The 17164-nt window shown below is 32.6% G+C and overlaps 1 protein-coding gene across 16 annotated transcripts in view; it reads left to right on the top strand.

Moving 5' to 3' along the window:
- The window catches only part of SOX5 (SRY-box transcription factor 5), a 955660-nt gene that overhangs the window by 576083 nt on the left and 362413 nt on the right, over positions 1-17164 (top strand). Inside the window, exon 1 of one of the 16 annotated variants that reach the window (XM_079142026.1) lies at positions 2350-2786. The exons of the other annotated variants lie outside the window; for them this stretch is intronic. The gene's annotated coding sequence lies outside the window, so the exon portion shown is untranslated. Of the gene's footprint in view, positions 1-2349; positions 2787-17164 lie in introns of those variants that run through there. 16 annotated transcript variants of the gene reach the window in all.

Raw genomic sequence — 17164 nt, 5'->3', positions numbered from 1 at the left:
AAACAGTTGTTAAATAGTTAAGAAGTAGTAACAGTTTCATTGTCTGTTAAAAACTACTCAGGAGGTAGAGCAAATGTAATAATTGATTCTAAAAAGTAGAAAAGTTGAACTATTACATTTTATTTTTCAGTCATCCCTGTCATAATTGATTATGATTACTGAAAACAAAATTCTCAAGTGGTAGATGAATAGGCAAAGTATGTTCTAAAGAATTATTTGTAGGAAATGTCTTTTACACCTTTTTATTTAGAGAAAAATAAATGGCAACATAGTCTGAATGTTAGTAATAACAGCATTGCATGGAATATCTGAATTAAAAATCTCTTAAAGAACTGTGAGTTTATACATCTAACTGAAAGAAAACAATGAAAAATTGTGACTTCTAAGTTTTTTCCTTTGAAAATGGCACCTATTTCTTGATATTTCCAGAATGAAAATATTTAAAATATTTGCTTAAATTTCAACAATAGTTTGAACTAATGAATGAAAAATAGCCATTTTTGGTAGTTTTTCAATAGCATTGTATTTGTTTTCGTGTTTGATTTTAATTTTAGTTTTATGACTGAGCTACTACTTATAGTTTCTAATGCTGTATCTTAGAGACTTAATTAAAAAGCAAGTAAAATGATTACTTGAGAAGACAGTCTGATAATGTCTAAAAGGGGAAAAAAAGTTGGGATTGAAGGTAGTGAGCTGAGGCAAATTAACATTATGGTATCCTCTATTTGCTTCTCTCAAAACGGGTACAGATAATTGACAACCTATTTTCTAGATGTTGAAGAGTAAAACCTTTCCAATAAAAATTAACTTATATACTTCATATTACCATCATATTTATTTGTGGTCATACCAACTAAAGAAGTAATTTTTTCTCATTAGAAAACTTTTAAGTGATTTTCTGAAGAAAGAAATGCACCTTAGGTTCTATGAAAAACTAATTTGAAAAATTGCACTAAAAAACTAATACTAACTGACTGCAAGGATATCTCTGACATTATTGGTATTTTAATTACCTAAAGTTTGACTCCACCAATAAAATATTTATTACCCAGACATTTATGCAGCTTAATTAGAAACATTTTCTAAAACCATTGTGCTTATGAGTGATGAGTACATTTAGCTTAGCAGGTAACCTGTAGGTGTGAATCAAAGGAAAGTTATATATCCACATTGTAACCTAATGGCAACTGTAAACCTGAGAGTTTGATAATATATTTTGAGAATGTCCTGATATTTGTCTTTGGTCATTTTACTTATTTTATTACTGCTTTTTAGGGGAAAAAGTACCTATAACTTATTATGGATTTTAATTACCATCTCAGTAATTTTGCAAGCTGAGCTAAGACCTTGGTTTGGAAGGCAGCTTGCATGAAGTAGTTCATAAACCACACTTGTGTCACACACACACTGGAGTACTGTCCAGAAGACTTGGCAGGAAACCTGACTGATTATCAAGAACAATTAAGGGTTAAATGGCAGGTTGCATTGTGTGTTGCTCAGTGTTTAGCAGGTTTGATAGAAATGTGTGAATATTATGATTACTTTACCTGTTGGTGCATTCTGATGTTTCTCAGATATAATAAGCATATGTTAAATTGTTTACCTGTTCTTGAGGAGCTTTTAACTAAAATCTGTATATGCATCATATATGAGAGTCAGGAAATAAGACTGTTCTGATTCTTAGGCACATTACTCCTCCATAGAGTTGAAAGCTGTTTCTTATGGATTTCATTCAAAGTGCATTTAGAAAGCAAAATTACATTCATGGATGAAGTCTGATTTTTATTGTCTGTTCTTTCCACTATCAATTCTTCAGCCACCTAATGAGTGTATTGTATAATGCAGATGTGCATTATGTAGTTTGAATACCACCCTTTTTATAGATTAGTAAAATAAGTATAACTGATGGGTTTTGTTTTCTTTCATAATTTCTTATTCATTTGTAATTTCACTGAGGTTAACCAATAACATGGGAAATAAATCAATCTAAGTTTGTTTCTAGTACTAACTGACATACAGTTTCAGTATGCCAGATCTCTGATTTAGGTGATGGCAATCAGATAAAATGATGTTTAGAGATTTCACAAAGTCATGATGTGTCTTCTTCCTAAAGGAAAAAATTTGGTGAACAAGAAGTGGACTAAACTATTGCAAGCTTTTCCTTCCTTTCTTCCTTCTGTCCTATCTTCCTTTTCATCATCATTTCTCTGACATGTAAAATTCAAATGCTGTGTAGATGAACATGATCAAGGATATTGATAGAGTATATATATATATATATATATATATATATATATATATATATATATATATATATATATACAGATCCTGTGTTGCTCAAGTGAACATTATGTATTTGGCTATACTTCAGGAGGATGCTTCATGTTCCTTCATATTAATCAGGAACTGATAATGGTTCCAGAGAAGACCTTTTTATCCTTTCGGACTTCTGTGTCTTCTCCTGCAGCTTGGAAGTTGCTCTCCCTTTCCTTTGGTGTTATCTATTCTTCTCTTTACTTACTAGTTGAGAGTTCATACATCTCCTCTGGAGATACTGTGGCGTATGGTTCTGCTTGTCCAATAGGGGGGTGTTGCATTTCTCCACATTCAGTATCCTTTTCCCTTGGAGCCTGAGAGTAAAACCTCAGCAGTACTCCCTGCCTTTGCCAGCCTGAGGAGTCAGAGACAAAGTTGTTCCCAGCTCTTGCGCCTTCATTGTAGAGCTGCATTCTGCTCATTGGGCTGCCGAGAAGGACCAGACCGAAACAAGATTTAGAAGAATTCTGGTGAGAACTGTTTATAGGGATATGGTATTTTAAAAGAATGTAGTAAACAAACAGAATTGTGGCATAAACAAAGATAATTAGCATAAACAATGTCGTTTTAGGACAGGTGGTTTAAAAAAACAAACAAAACAAAAAACCCAAATATGAACCCAATTTGAATGCTGCCAGTTTGGAACCACTGAACCTTAATCTGTACTTCATGAGAATTACCCAGGTTTGTTGATAAACTTGTTAACATGCATTTTCTGTTTCTTTTGTATCATTTTCCGGTCATTATGCCCTTTTGTCACCCAGCTTGAAAGTAATTAATCTATTACAAGGTAGTTTAAGGACATTTTGCTCATAAAACATGACAGAAGGAAAATTAGAAACAAAAGCTTGTAGATGTTCATAGACATTTGAAATCAATGTTGAACCTTAAATCAATTCAAACCCGATCTTGGCTCATTGTATTTCAAATCTAACATTTCAGTCACTTGGCTTTTTAGAATTAATACATTTGCTTTTGTCTTGCCTTAAAATTCAGAGATTTTTTTTTTTTTTTTCTTTTTGCTGGGGCTGAATCATCACTGGTGTTATGTATTTCTAAGTGTTGCTTGTTTCTCCTTACTATTTTTCTCTGTAACTTAGTGAAGGTGGAGCAGCAGTGTGTAATGTATCTAGTGATCATGTAATATGAAGATGCAGTTATTGAGAACCAGTGTCTAAACCTACTCTGCTGTGATGAATTTTTATCTGGAGACATTTAGATTTATTACTAAATGACTTTTTTTTTAATTCCTTATACTGAAATGTTTTGACTTAAATGAAATGTGGAGTGTGGTGAACAGAAACCTGTTTATTTTTCTTGCAATAGGGATCAAAATTCTTTATTGGAGTTAAAAAGATTTTTTTCTCTTCATTCTCTCCTAGAGGAGGAGCACCAGGAATTCCAAGTGGGTATCTCTGGTGTTCTGTGGCCCTTCTCTTTTGCTGAAATGAAAGCATTTGTGAATGAGTTTTGGTTTCTTGGAGTTATAAAAATGTGTGTAAACTAGTAAACCATGTCTCATTCATGTGCTATGGATATTTCTCGTACTTTAGGGACAAAAATAATTTGGCTACTAACGAATTAGGGCTACCTGCCAGTGCCAACACATACTGTAGGTAAGAGGAACACTATAAAGAAAAGCTGCTGGCAGCAAATCCGTTGAAACTTTCATATGTAACAGCGTTTCTATTTCTGCTCTTCACATCTTTGAAAGAATGTGTGTTTTAGAAAAGAAAATGTTAAAAAACAGAAGATATGATCTTTCTTAAAAATGGGTGTGTGGCTCCCCTCTGATATTTCTCATTGCAGAGATGCAGAGGGTTTCATTATGCTCTTGCCCAGTTGTCTTCCTTGCCCATCCCAGGCATTTTTGTCACATTGAATCCTAAAACTCCAGTGCCTGGAGAATAAATGTGAAATGAAAATGACTGCATAGAGACCTTCGAAAAAACCCCAAACCTTATAAGAGTTTGATATTGGAAGTTCAGTAAGATCAGCTGGGACACTGAACAACAATTTCTTAAAGGTTTTGTCCTGTCATTTAGGGCTTTAGGGACACTACTGAGAAAAGAAGGGAAAGAGTTAACCTGCTTTGCCTGTTAGTTTCTTAATCTAGTGTGAAAAGAAGACAGATACATCATGTTTTCTTGGTATATTTTTAATCAAAATTTATTGCAAATGGTAGTCAAGGTTTACAATAGTACTGATTTTGACTCCCCCCCACCCCCCGTATTTATATTAACTAGGTTTGAGATACCAAAGAGTGGTAGGCTATTTGAGGACTGATTATAGAACTTTTACATGAGATCTGTTGACATGTAATTTCAAACAAATTTATATTTATTCAATAGAGGGCCATCTTAATAAAGCAGAAAGACACATCGTAAAGGAGAAATGCGCCTTCCTGTTTCTTGTGAGTGCGAAATGGAAAACTACAATTTTATGCTATCAATTTTTCATTCACGGTTAATATAGGTTGCTTGACGAAGTTCTGAAACATTTTTGTTCTGATTGTGGAGTTGAACTATTATTTGTTTGCCTCCAATTCTTCCTTTTGGTTATTTACCCTGGCCAGAGTTTGTTGGGCAACAGTTTACAAAGTCCAAAGACTTTTTTATTTACTCCTGTCCTGATGTCCCTTTGTTTTTCCCCCCTTTTTTTTAATATTTGCTATTGAATTTCATAACATGTTCCAAAAAATTGCCAAAAGATGTCACATAGAATTAAGGTTTATACTTCCTTTCTTATTTCTTATTCGTAGTATAAGCGAAATGTATTGAAGATTTCATTAGAATAATTCATGGTGTTACCTTGGTGTTAGTAGAGAAAGGAATGAACTGGTGGTCAAATTATTCCATTTCTTATTCATCCACTAATTCAACTTTGACCTTGAATGAGTAATAATCATAATAGATCCAGATTGTCATCTCCTTCACAGCATCATCAGAACATGAAGCAAACTTTTATGTAACAGTCAAAATACCAATAATCAGAACACCTAGGACTGAAAAAAAAAAAAAAAAATAACAACGAATGCTGTTTCTGAGAGTGGAACTTAAATTTCCCCGAAGTCCAAAACATAAGTAGAATTTAGGAAATAGAGGAAAAGGTATTATTTTTTTGAGCTCTAAGGATTATGGGATATAAATCTTGGTAGTGTAATTGTTTCTAAAACACTTATTACTGGAAAAATAAAATGGATCTAATTTGACTCTGCAGAGTCAAATTAAGAACACCTAACATTGTAAAAGCATTCTTTGAAAGAAATGAAAACATAGTCAAGATTCTGATAGCAACTTAAAGAATCAAAGTGAAGGAGCAATATGTATAGATTTTTACAAGTAAATTAAAAGGTAATTGGGAGCCACTAAGAATTATATGAAGGGTGCATTTGGGGAGATGTAAAAATTGTGCACATATACACTTTTAAAAGTTTGGAATTCGGGAGAAACTTTTTTATTCATAGGCGATTGATCCCTTGAATAAATCCTACCAAATTCTGATGAAGCTGCAGTTCAGAGGAGAGTGTCTTGAGAGAATGAAATATTTCATAGAAATATAAACAAGTTTCATTCTTATTTTCTATTTTATAACATAAAATCCTATGACATGTGCAATAGAGACATTGGTATTGTGTGTGTGTGTGTATCTAATATATATGTACATATATACATATATCTGTAATGGAAATTGTAATGAAAAGTTGGGTAAATCAAGGTGGGCTTGTATAACAATTGGGGATATTTGAGATAATTTGATAGTTGAGATAATATGTTAGAGGACTAATGTGGAACAGTTTTTTTTTTTTTTTTGGTAGATTTTGAGTATTTCTCCTAAAGAATAAAATACTTTCCTTGATTTTGCTTAAGATTTACATTTAGTAATATATTCACTATTTTTTTTTGAAGGGTAACATAGTAGAAAGCATTGTTAACTGGATGTAAGATCTCACATTCTTCATAAGCTGAGACTTCATTGAATCTTAAATGTAAAATGAGAAATAGACTGAGATTTCTAAAATCTCTCAAGTATAAAATTTCATCACTTTGAACTACATTTGAAGGGTCCCCAGCTCCTAACTCAAGTGGTCAGAATTCTGGCATTTATGCAGCGATTTGGAGACAACTTATGTCATATAACCAGGTTTCACAATGTAGAATCACTTCAACTTACCTGTTAATTAGGTATCATTGTGTAGGAACAAAAACTATAATGTATTTTAGGAGTTTCCCATGTAAGTACTATGTATAATTTTTATTTAGGATTAAGTGAGCAAGTTTGCTATTAACTATTTGAAGTGTTTCAAAAGATAAGATTCACATTGTGTGTCTAAGTCTCTCAGGTGCATCAGATTGCTCATCATCAACAATTACACATATTGTAAAGATAAATTATATGTGGGTGACAAGAAGGCACTGTGGGGAGACAGGAAAAGCATGAGGGTGGCACTTTAGGAAGGAGAGCTGAAAGTCTGTAAGAAATGAAAAAAGAAAAAAGATTAGACAGCAGAGCATAAGGAAAACATGGGTCTGTGGACAGTTCATGTTCTTATATGAGTTAATTAAACATTGGACTGGAAAGTAACAAGATTATCTAAGATTACAAACAAGTAGTCCAAAGATAGATTTTAAGTGTTTTTCCAAATGAATTAAATAATTATTAGCATTAGCACCAGACTAGCCACCTTGATATGCATTAGTTACTAGTTGGCAATTTTAAGGGGAAAAAAAGTTAAACCTCCAATGTAAAGAAGTGGAATAGCAACCAACAAAAGAATGATAGAAAAAATTGTTTCATGTAAGAGGACAGAGTTCACATATTGTTAATATCCATGTTTGGCAGAATGCATGCTTTTTTTATGCTTAAATGCTATTCAGGAGAAAAAACTATAGTTACATTATCAGCAACAATCTTTAATACATACTAAGGATCTTCCGTATTATCTTGACTTTATAAATAAGTAATCTTTGTGTAGTTCAAGTTTTAAATACAGATTAATATATTTGGGATTACATAGGAATTTGTTATGTTAAAATTCTTTGCTTAATAGTTACAATATACAATTTTTATACTAGCCACTTTTGGGAATAAAAATGGATGTGTTCTCTTATTCTCCTTGGATAGATATAAAGGTTATAAAAACAAGAAAAAGAAAAGTACCTTATTGAACCAGAACTACATTTAGAACTGGGACCAAAGAAAAATGTGCAAATATCCTACTGTTAAACCAGAAAGAAAATTTGGAAATCATCCAGTTGGGCAACTTACTGCTAATATATTTTATAGTCTAGCATTTAGTTATATGCAAGGTTGGCATATGTTCCTACAGTTTCTAAAACAAGAATTAAAACTTTGTGATGCATAAGTCACTTAAATTCTTTGGGTTTCAGCCATGCATCTATGAAATGGGCTTAAAATAAGTAAAAGATTATTTAACCCCTAATGTAAACTAATTCAGTTTAAAATTAAGAAATTTTCTAAAAATGTTTGGGTATCTCTGAATGCAAGCCACTGAATGCAGCACAATTTTTAAAAAGTTATTTTTTGTTTGATAGCATACTAATCAGATGCCTGGAAATTATTTTAGAATACAAAATAATGCCTATAAGAAATTGGTTGACTTATATTTGTAATTAACTTTTAAATGCACTTATGTTATTAACTCCAGGTAAACTCGTACTTAAATAGCAGCAATATAGCTATAGTTTCCTGTGACTGCTGACTACTAATAATTATACATCCTAAAACCATATCTTCAGTCATTTTGTATGTGGGATATCTGATATACTAACAGTCGTTTTTATAGCTATTAGCTGATTTGACATATTCCTGTGCCTTAATCAGTGCAAATTAAATTTCATTTATTTGTGCATAATCATGAGTTTTATAGAAGAGATTGGTGAACAATAAAGAATAGTAATTTTGTTAATGTAAAGAAGTTACATGTATGCAGATGGTTTTTAAACTAGTATTTATCAAATAATTTGAAAATTACAAAGTATTTCATAACTTACACTATTTTCTATATAAATCCAGCACAAAATAGATTTTCATACTAAAAGCAACATGAGAGGCTTTGCATTAGCTATATATTCTTTGGACTGTAGGTGATGGTTGGGGAAATATATAGATTTCTTTTTATGGGCAGCATTATAACAACCAAGAAAATCACCCAAGAAACAGAACCCTTATTTTTGACATAAAATTGTTTTCCACTGATATAATCTGTTGAAAGCCAGAAGCCATCCAAAGTGCTGATACCAATTTAAGAAGATGATCTTTTGCCTTAATTATACATCTGGGAAATATTAGCTGAACATTTTGTGGAGAACAGTGAATACCTTAGTTGCCAGTTGTCTAAAATGCTGCTAATGATCGACATAGTGCCAGTGTTTTGATGGCTAAAACCTAGGCTGAATATGAATACAAAGAACACAGTTGGAAAAAAAAAAAAGCCCACATTTTATACAAAACAGATTTCAACCATCTGCTTGGCACTTAAGTTTGCGACTATAGGCAATATATGAAAGAGACCACTGTCCACGTTATGAATGGTATCACTTTTATTGGTACCTTAGAAAAACCATAGGCTTTTTGAAAGCGTGTATAACCAATGATTTTCTTCAGCTAAATAATGAAAACAAGGACCTCAGCCAAAATTTTGTTCCCTCCATAATCTCTCCTATGTCAGTCTTCTTATCCTAGCAAAATGGGTCTTTCACTAATAAAGCAGATCTCCGAGCTATACCTCAAGATATTCAGTGATACCAGCAACACCAAGCAATTGGCCTTTAGGACGAAAGCCCAGATGGTGATGAGATAAAATACTGTTTGCTTTAGGAATAGTCCTGAGTCTGTTCCCCCGAACACTATGTTGCATGTCAAATCAGCATGGAGGTTAATGGTCCAGAAGTACTTCTGAATTTAATGTTTTCCCATTTGCTCTGAATTTATAGTGTTAAATCATAGCAGTACTGTTTCATCACAGTAAAGAAAAATCATGCTATAGATAGTAAATTATAGTTAAAATCCAATTATGCAACCCATTTGCTTTACCTACAGGTGAGGAAGAAATCCCCGAAATGCTCAGTAGAAGAATATCAGCAAACATTATATAATAGAAGCTTTTAAATTTACAGGGTAGTGGTTAAGAATCATTATAGACAAAAATAAAAAAAATTAATTATGTGACCTACTGTATATTCCTTCAACGAAATGTTTTCTTAATTTTTTATTAAGAAAATTTCGTTATTTGAATGTGCTAGCTTATTGATTTGTTTAGGTTATATAAATTAAAAAAATCAACAACAAACCAAACACCTTTTTTATCTTCTTAGATATTGAAGAAGAAATAAGTGATTTAGGAAAGTATTGAGAAATGCTCTCCAAGTCCCTGTAATGTCTGTCCTTTCCAATATGGTAACCTGCCATCCTCTTGTCAGTATTGATTTCTGCGATTGTGGCTAGTCTGAACTAAGATGAGCTATAGGTTTAAATATACATTGGATTTCATAGTCTTAGGTAGAAGAAAAAATAAAAGATTCTGTTTTTTAAAATATCGAAAAGAAAACTACATATCGTAGGATTCCATTTATGTGATACTTAAAGCAAAACAGTGTAAACAGTAGTTGCCAGTGGGGGTGTGTCTGGGGGAGAGGGTGGACTAGATGAGGCTCAGGGGAATGTTTGAGGTGAGTGATACTCTTCCATACCCTATAATGGTGGTGTGGAATAATAAAAAGAGGTTTTGTAAAAATAAAAATAAAAAAATTAAAATTAAAAAAATATTGATTGTGTGTTATAATGATATTTGGATATATTGTCTTATAATATATTAAAATTATTTCACTTCTTTCTTTATACTTTTAACCTTCTTTTTGTATAGCTACTAGAGAATTTAAAATTTCATGTGTGGCTGACATTATATTTCTGTTGTACGGTACGGTTGTAGACCTTTCAGTGGATGGAGGAAGATGGAAATCTCTATCTGTATCTGGATTCTAGTAGTTCACAGCTCAGTAGGGTAGCAATGAGTCAGAAAGACTTAGGTTTCTATTAACTGTCTTCCTTCTGAGCTTTCTTCTGCAAGAAGTGAAATTTTATCACTTTTTAAAAAGCCCTGGTAGTAACCCTGACTTGCACTGTCCTATTTGTCGTTTATCCAGCAAATATTGTTCATTTCTCCAAAACTTCCATGCAGTTACAAGGGAAAGGAAGATGTTCACTAAAGGATTGTATTGATTATTTTAGACTCGATATGTTTGAAAGGAGCAATTATATTTATTTTTTGGAAATGCTACCATGTCTATCTTTGCTTTCTCCATTGTGGTTTAAAGAAGTTTGTGGCTGGATAGAAATACCTTCGGCTTTTGTACCCCAGCTGATGCTACACACAATTTCTTAAATTGACCCAGAAGCTGTGATCCAAGCTCTTTCTCTATGCATATGGAGATACACTTATAAATATAGATGTAAAGATAGAGCTAACATTCAGCATGTACTTAACTTATTATGTGCCAGACTCTGTTGTAAGTTCCTTTACTTGCATTATTTCACTGCAGCTTCACAACAGTCCTCTCCATCCCCCTTTCACATTTAAGAAAATCAAACAGAGGGAGTTGCCTAATTTCTCACATGTTGTAAGTGGACGAATGGGAATTGCAAACCCAGACAGACTACCTTTAAAAACCCTTACTCTTTTTATTTTTATTTGTATTTATCTTTACGGTGCTAGGGATCCAACCCTGGGCCTCCTGGGTGCTGGTCATGCTCTGTACCACTGGCCTCCACTTCCAACCCCAAAGCCCTAGCTCTCAACTATCACCACATAGTATTGATCTAGATAATAAACTTTATACTTTATTATTTATTTTAGCAGCAGGAATTTCTTTTTTCTTTCAACAAATACCTGAAATGCCTACTATGCCAGGTATTATTTTAAATGCTGTATTAATATTTACAATGCAGACATTATAAATGACATGCAATGATTGTAATATAAACTTCTAATTTCTCTTTTATGAATCAATTTATTTGTGGCACATGGTGATGTGCTAGTTGATAGGTACCCAGACACATAGTTACTTATGGAAAGGGTTTCTTGGTAACAGTGACCTAGAACTGTTTTTGAGAGATGCTGACTTCAAAAGCACATCATGCATGGAAACTCTTTGTCGGGGAAATATAACTATGTCAGTTTCTCTGGTATCTACTCCTCAAGTACTTTACAGTGAAACACCTACTGAAATAATGTCTTAACAGTCTCTTTGCTCAGAAGTTGGTCGGAGAAGTTTTTTTCTAGCTTAGTAGGGATAAAGTCTTTCTACAGTATAGTAATTAAGTATATTGATTTTTACATCTTGTATAATGATATAAATATAGAAAACTTGGTGGTGATTGGTAAATAATGGTGTAACTAATATGATTTTAATCCTTTGCTATAAGTTGCAGCCATGGAATACTGCTTTTTATCAGGTAGCAGGAGAGGTATGGTAATTTTCATTCAGGTGTGATAATAATAATGTGATTGGCGGTATTACTAGAGGTTCCTGGGAATAAGACAGCATTTGAAGGTGAATTTATGGCTTTAGGTCACTGAATTTTTCAGTTTTACTATAGAATAATACAAATTAGTGTAAGCTTGAACTTACCTGGTTTACAACTTGATTTTTGTGGTTAGCTGGTTTATATCTTGATCTTTCAGTGTTGTTTCAAAGGTAGATAATATCTCAGGCTGGTGCTTACTTTGATTTTTAGGTACCTTACTAAGGAGAGGCCATCTAACTTTGACATTATAGGTGGGGCTTGGATGTAGACTATTTAAAATTAATTGTGTGCCATTTATCAGTTATGTGATCTTCGTAGGTTACATAAACTCCCCATGCCTTAATTGCTTTGTGAAGTTGAGATTATAATCATCCCCATTTTAGATCACTCTTATTGCTTAAATAACAAATCATATATAACTTAGTATGTTGATAAAATGTACATTATTGTTTCCTTTAGTAGCTTTAAAGAATTTAGAGTTGCAAGTATATTCTACATGTGATGGCAGGTAATAATAGACTGTACATTGATACATAAATATGAAGTACTCAGTACATTTTACTGAAGCTATTTGTATAGTACTTGTTAGAACTAAACTGCTTCCTAAAAATCTTTAAAATATTCATGTCATATAACATTTATTTTTATTACATATATTTGTTATATATTATAAACTATATACACAGATTATATATATAATGTATATGCTTATACACACACCAGTATATATATATTATGCATATCATAGCTTATATATTTATACAGTATATGTATATATATACATGTACATAGTATATGTACACATATGATACATGGATCACACATGTATATTCACATGTGCATCACATACATATTATTTACATATATATGCCTCTATATGTAAAATATATGAAATTGAATGATTCTGTGATATGATATTTATAGTTATGTCTATTTATCTGTCTAGCTATCTGTAACATAAAATGAGAGAATTATTCCTAAAACTAAAACATTGGCTAAGGGTAATTTGGGGTTATAATGCAATTTATGGTTTATTTTATAAGGAAAATATCACAATTTTATCAGTCACAATTTTGGGAGGGACCCAACATCTGAGGGAATAATTTATTTTATGACTCTTTTATTTATTTTTAATAGAAATATTCCAGAAGATTCTGAGGCATTCTTCACATTGCCATTTTTAGTGGAGACCAAATAAGAGAAAGAATACTGAATGATAACTAACTTAGTAGAAGAAGGCATTTCTATAAGTAGCTAAACTAATGTTTGCCAGGTATGTAGATTTCTTGGTGAAAGGATACAGGCAGAGATCTAAGAAAAGGCTAACAAGTCCCTTAGACTATCTCCTTTAAATAACAGTTGTTGCATCCAGGCTGTTGCTAAGAGATGAGGAACAATCAGTTCTTGACTAAGTTGTATTCTTGCCTGGATTTGAGGGCCCTCCCACCTCTGTCCTTAAATGGACTCCAGGTTTAGGAGTGCATAGAGCAACCTGAAGAGCATCCTAGAGGGACAGTAGATTTCTGTCTTACAATGTAGCAGTGGTTATCTTCATGTGAAGCTTGTTAAAACTTTGTTTTGTCCACTGTCCCTTCTGATAAGTGTTGTCTCTGCAGATTTTGAGCAATACCTTGATATACTGAGCCCTCCAACTTATCTTTACAAATCATCCTAGGCTAACTAAATGAATTAAATCAGCAGGTAAAGTAATTTTATATATCATATGATGTAGTTGTAAACCTACATTGAGAGTAATGTACTCATAGAATCATCCCCATCTTGAGTGATTTATTCAAAAATATTTAGTGAACACTCACTGTGTGGATCTTTGATCAGATGGGACAAATTACACATTAAAGCGAATTACAGGAATGGGGCAATGGGGGATTAATGCAGGAAAGAATGTGTAACAAAAAAGACATCTTACGATTTATTGCTATGAGAATGTAATTTTAAAAATACTACTGTTTTCCATTTACAAGCTAAAGAATATCTTCAAAACTGATGGTTTTGGTTTTGGCATGATTATTTTAGAGAAGTTAGTTATGATGGGAATGATCTAGCTTGTAGATCATGATGGGAAATCTAATTCATTGGCCCAAAATATTTTTTTTTTTCTTTTACTTTGCTATAAACAAAAATATCCTGGTCAACTAAAAAAAAGTCACAACTATTCCAGTATATAATTGTTCATTACTTTTATTTCTCCTTTTTCTTACTTTGAAACACTCCAGATATACAGGAAAGTTAAAAAAAGTAGTACAGTGAGCACACCCATTTTACTGTTAACTTTTTAAATGTTTGCTTTCTATTTTTTTCTGAGTTATTTACAAGTTACAGGGTAACACCCTTAAGAGATAGGACTTTCTCCTATATAACCATCATAACATTAGCATACCCAAGACAGAGAACATTCATATAATAATAGTATTTGGCATGCCATGCATATCACATTTTTAAATTGTCTGGGTAATGCCTTTAACAAATTGTTTTCTTTTTAAATGAAAGACTAGGTCAAGCATTTAGTGGTCAAGTCTAAGTCTCTGAACCCTCTGTCGTATCTCTCTTAACATTGTCATTGACTGCTTGTCTCATATTCTGTTTCACACTTACGATTTGTGTTTTGTGTCCTTATGATTAGATTCAGGTTAGAAATAAGACTTTGAAGTATGGGACCATTCCCTTTCTTATATCACTTAAAATTATAATTAGATCTATCAGAAGTACCCACCAGTTTCATATTTTTGTGTTCCAGATTCATGGAGTCTCTTTTGGCTCAGATTTTAAGAGAGCTAATCTGTAATCGGGAGGCTGTCTGAGCTATGATAATTTGTCTTCCATAGAGCTATTTGGTACTAGTTGATACTAATCGAGAAAATAGGGCTTCTCTACTCCAAGAAAGCATCACAATTTATTCATAAAGTCTACTCTACAGATGCCATAAATTGTAATTTTTTGCAGGTAATAATCTAAAAAATATTGAATACAGTCTGTGAAATAACAGGGCACTTTAAGTGTATTTTGTTAGAGTTCATGTTTACAACTCCAGTGCTCACTTTTCATGAAAAAAAATGCTGGAGGACCAACTACATCAGTCAAACTAATTCACCTTTTCCGCTCATTCTTCATTCACCATCCTTACAAACTGAAAATCAAAAGTAATCTTCTTTAAGTTTCTAAAATAGTTCATAAATTTTGAAAATATTTAGGAGCAAATACAAGCTATTCTCTTTTAATTCTTTCACCTTGAAGTATATGTCAGGATCCGTGGATTAGAGATGTTTTGTTACCACAATATTCAGTTCTCTATTCTACCTTTTTTTTTTTAACCATGCTTCTCAAATAAAACAGAGAATTTATTAGTTTGAATAAATGTGTCTCTAGAGGGTAATATACAGTGTAGGCTCTGCAGTGCCTGTTTTAGATCCTGGCTGTAATTTTCACTAACTGTGTGATATTGGGCTGCTTACTTAACCTTTCTGAATTCCATTTTCCTCATATATAAAATGATTTTATGGCTATTAAACAGTTAAATATATGTAAAGTGATTAAAATTGGGTCCTAGGGTATAATAAGCACTGAATAAATATTAAATATTAGTGTTATTATTGATGATGAATTGTCAATATTTGTAGTAACTAATGGGATTCCTGAATGCCACTTGGAATTTAGAAGAGGTTTCAAAGGCATACTGAAATGTTTGTGTATTCCTTCATAAAATGTTTATAGAGCTTGCTCTGTATATTCCAGACTGCTAAGAGACTTAAAAGTGAGCAAAACATGGAATGGGATTTGTCCTCATCAAGCTTACAGTCTGACGGGGGAGACAGACATTAAATAAGCCATTGCACTTGACAAATGCTGCAAATTTGAAGTAAGCAGAAAGAATACATGGAGAGCCAATCCTGATGTCTCTGTCAGACCTTTTTAGAGATTGAAGAGTTTGGTTGAACTTTCCAGATATGGGCTGTTGAATGGGTCAGAAGCAAAGGCTCTAGTGTAAGATGGTCTAGTTCAGAAGCCTGATTTCACCATATACAGGATAGGCTCCCTCAAGTACTTTGCTTAAGCTCTGTGTGCCTACCTTGGTTTATTCATTCATGATTTGCTGGCAATGACACCTACTTCACAGGATGGTTTTGCAGATCAGGAGATGATCCGTGACAACTCAGAGTTGTCTTTTTGACATTTTAAGTACTTAGTACGTATTGACTATGTTGTTAGAGGATTCAGCTTGTATTAAGTCCCAGTAATATCACAACTGCACTGGAGGAACAAAAATTCCTTAATTTATTTCTTACATGTGACCATGCTGGAATCCTATGCTACAGATTTTCTTCAGCTTTCACCTTCCTTCCCTTCTAAATGGGAAGTTACAGAGCTTTCTTTTGTAGTTTTATACATGAGTGTGATCTTCAAAAGTCAGGATATCCAGCTGAGCATATTTATATTTTTCCTTCGTGTTTTAATAAAAATGGCATTTTGTGAGAGCAAAAAATAACCTAACCAAATTGCTACATTTGGGTAAATTTTAAATGTGTTTGAATGAATTCAAAGTGAAGCATTTTACCAATGTTCTTGGAAAGTTTATGGAACAAAGTCTGCTTTACCAATGCGAACAACTTAGCCATTTTCTCTGCATGTTGCCCTCCTCCCACATGACTTAGTAACGTGGTTACATTTATTGGTTGTTTACTTACTTTTAATGCCCTTCATTCCTCTAAGGTTTGTGAGGGGTGAGAAAGGAGCTCCAGAATGCATGGTTTGAATTGAAAAGAGTCGTTGTGTGGTCAGAATGAGGATGAGAGGAGAAATTGTAGGGAAGCTTTGGTTTTGAATGGTCTGTTGCTATTGATTATCCCCTTTAGTAAATGGGAATTCTGAAGAATGATTTCATTTGAGTAACTGTTAAAAGTCGTTATGATCCTGTTCATTGATGGAGTATAATAAACTCCATTTTTTTTTTTTTTTTTTTTTTTTTACTGAAAAATTACTAAGTATAACATTTTTGTTGGTTCAATACAAGCTGTCATGTTATGTTAGGGCTCAAAAATAGTAGTCCTAAGATTGTTTTCAAACATATTAGATATCTTCAGGTGAAAACATGTATGTTCTTAAAATTGAAGAATTGTTTTATTAGTATACTTTCTACTCATTCTGATGTTTGCTTCTTAATTATATTCTTCCATGTGACCTTACTTATCACCACCTGGATTTTATGTTTTTTAAGAAAAGTTTTTTTTTTTTTTTCTTTTCAGAGTGGGTTTAAATAATTTTACTAGTTAAAAGCTTCATTTTCTTT

This window comes from Sciurus vulgaris (genome assembly GCF_902686455.1).
Source record: "Sciurus vulgaris genome assembly, chromosome: 5".
NCBI classification, from domain to species: Eukaryota; Metazoa; Chordata; class Mammalia; order Rodentia; family Sciuridae; genus Sciurus; species Sciurus vulgaris.
This window is presented reverse-complemented; position numbering and strand designations above follow the sequence as displayed.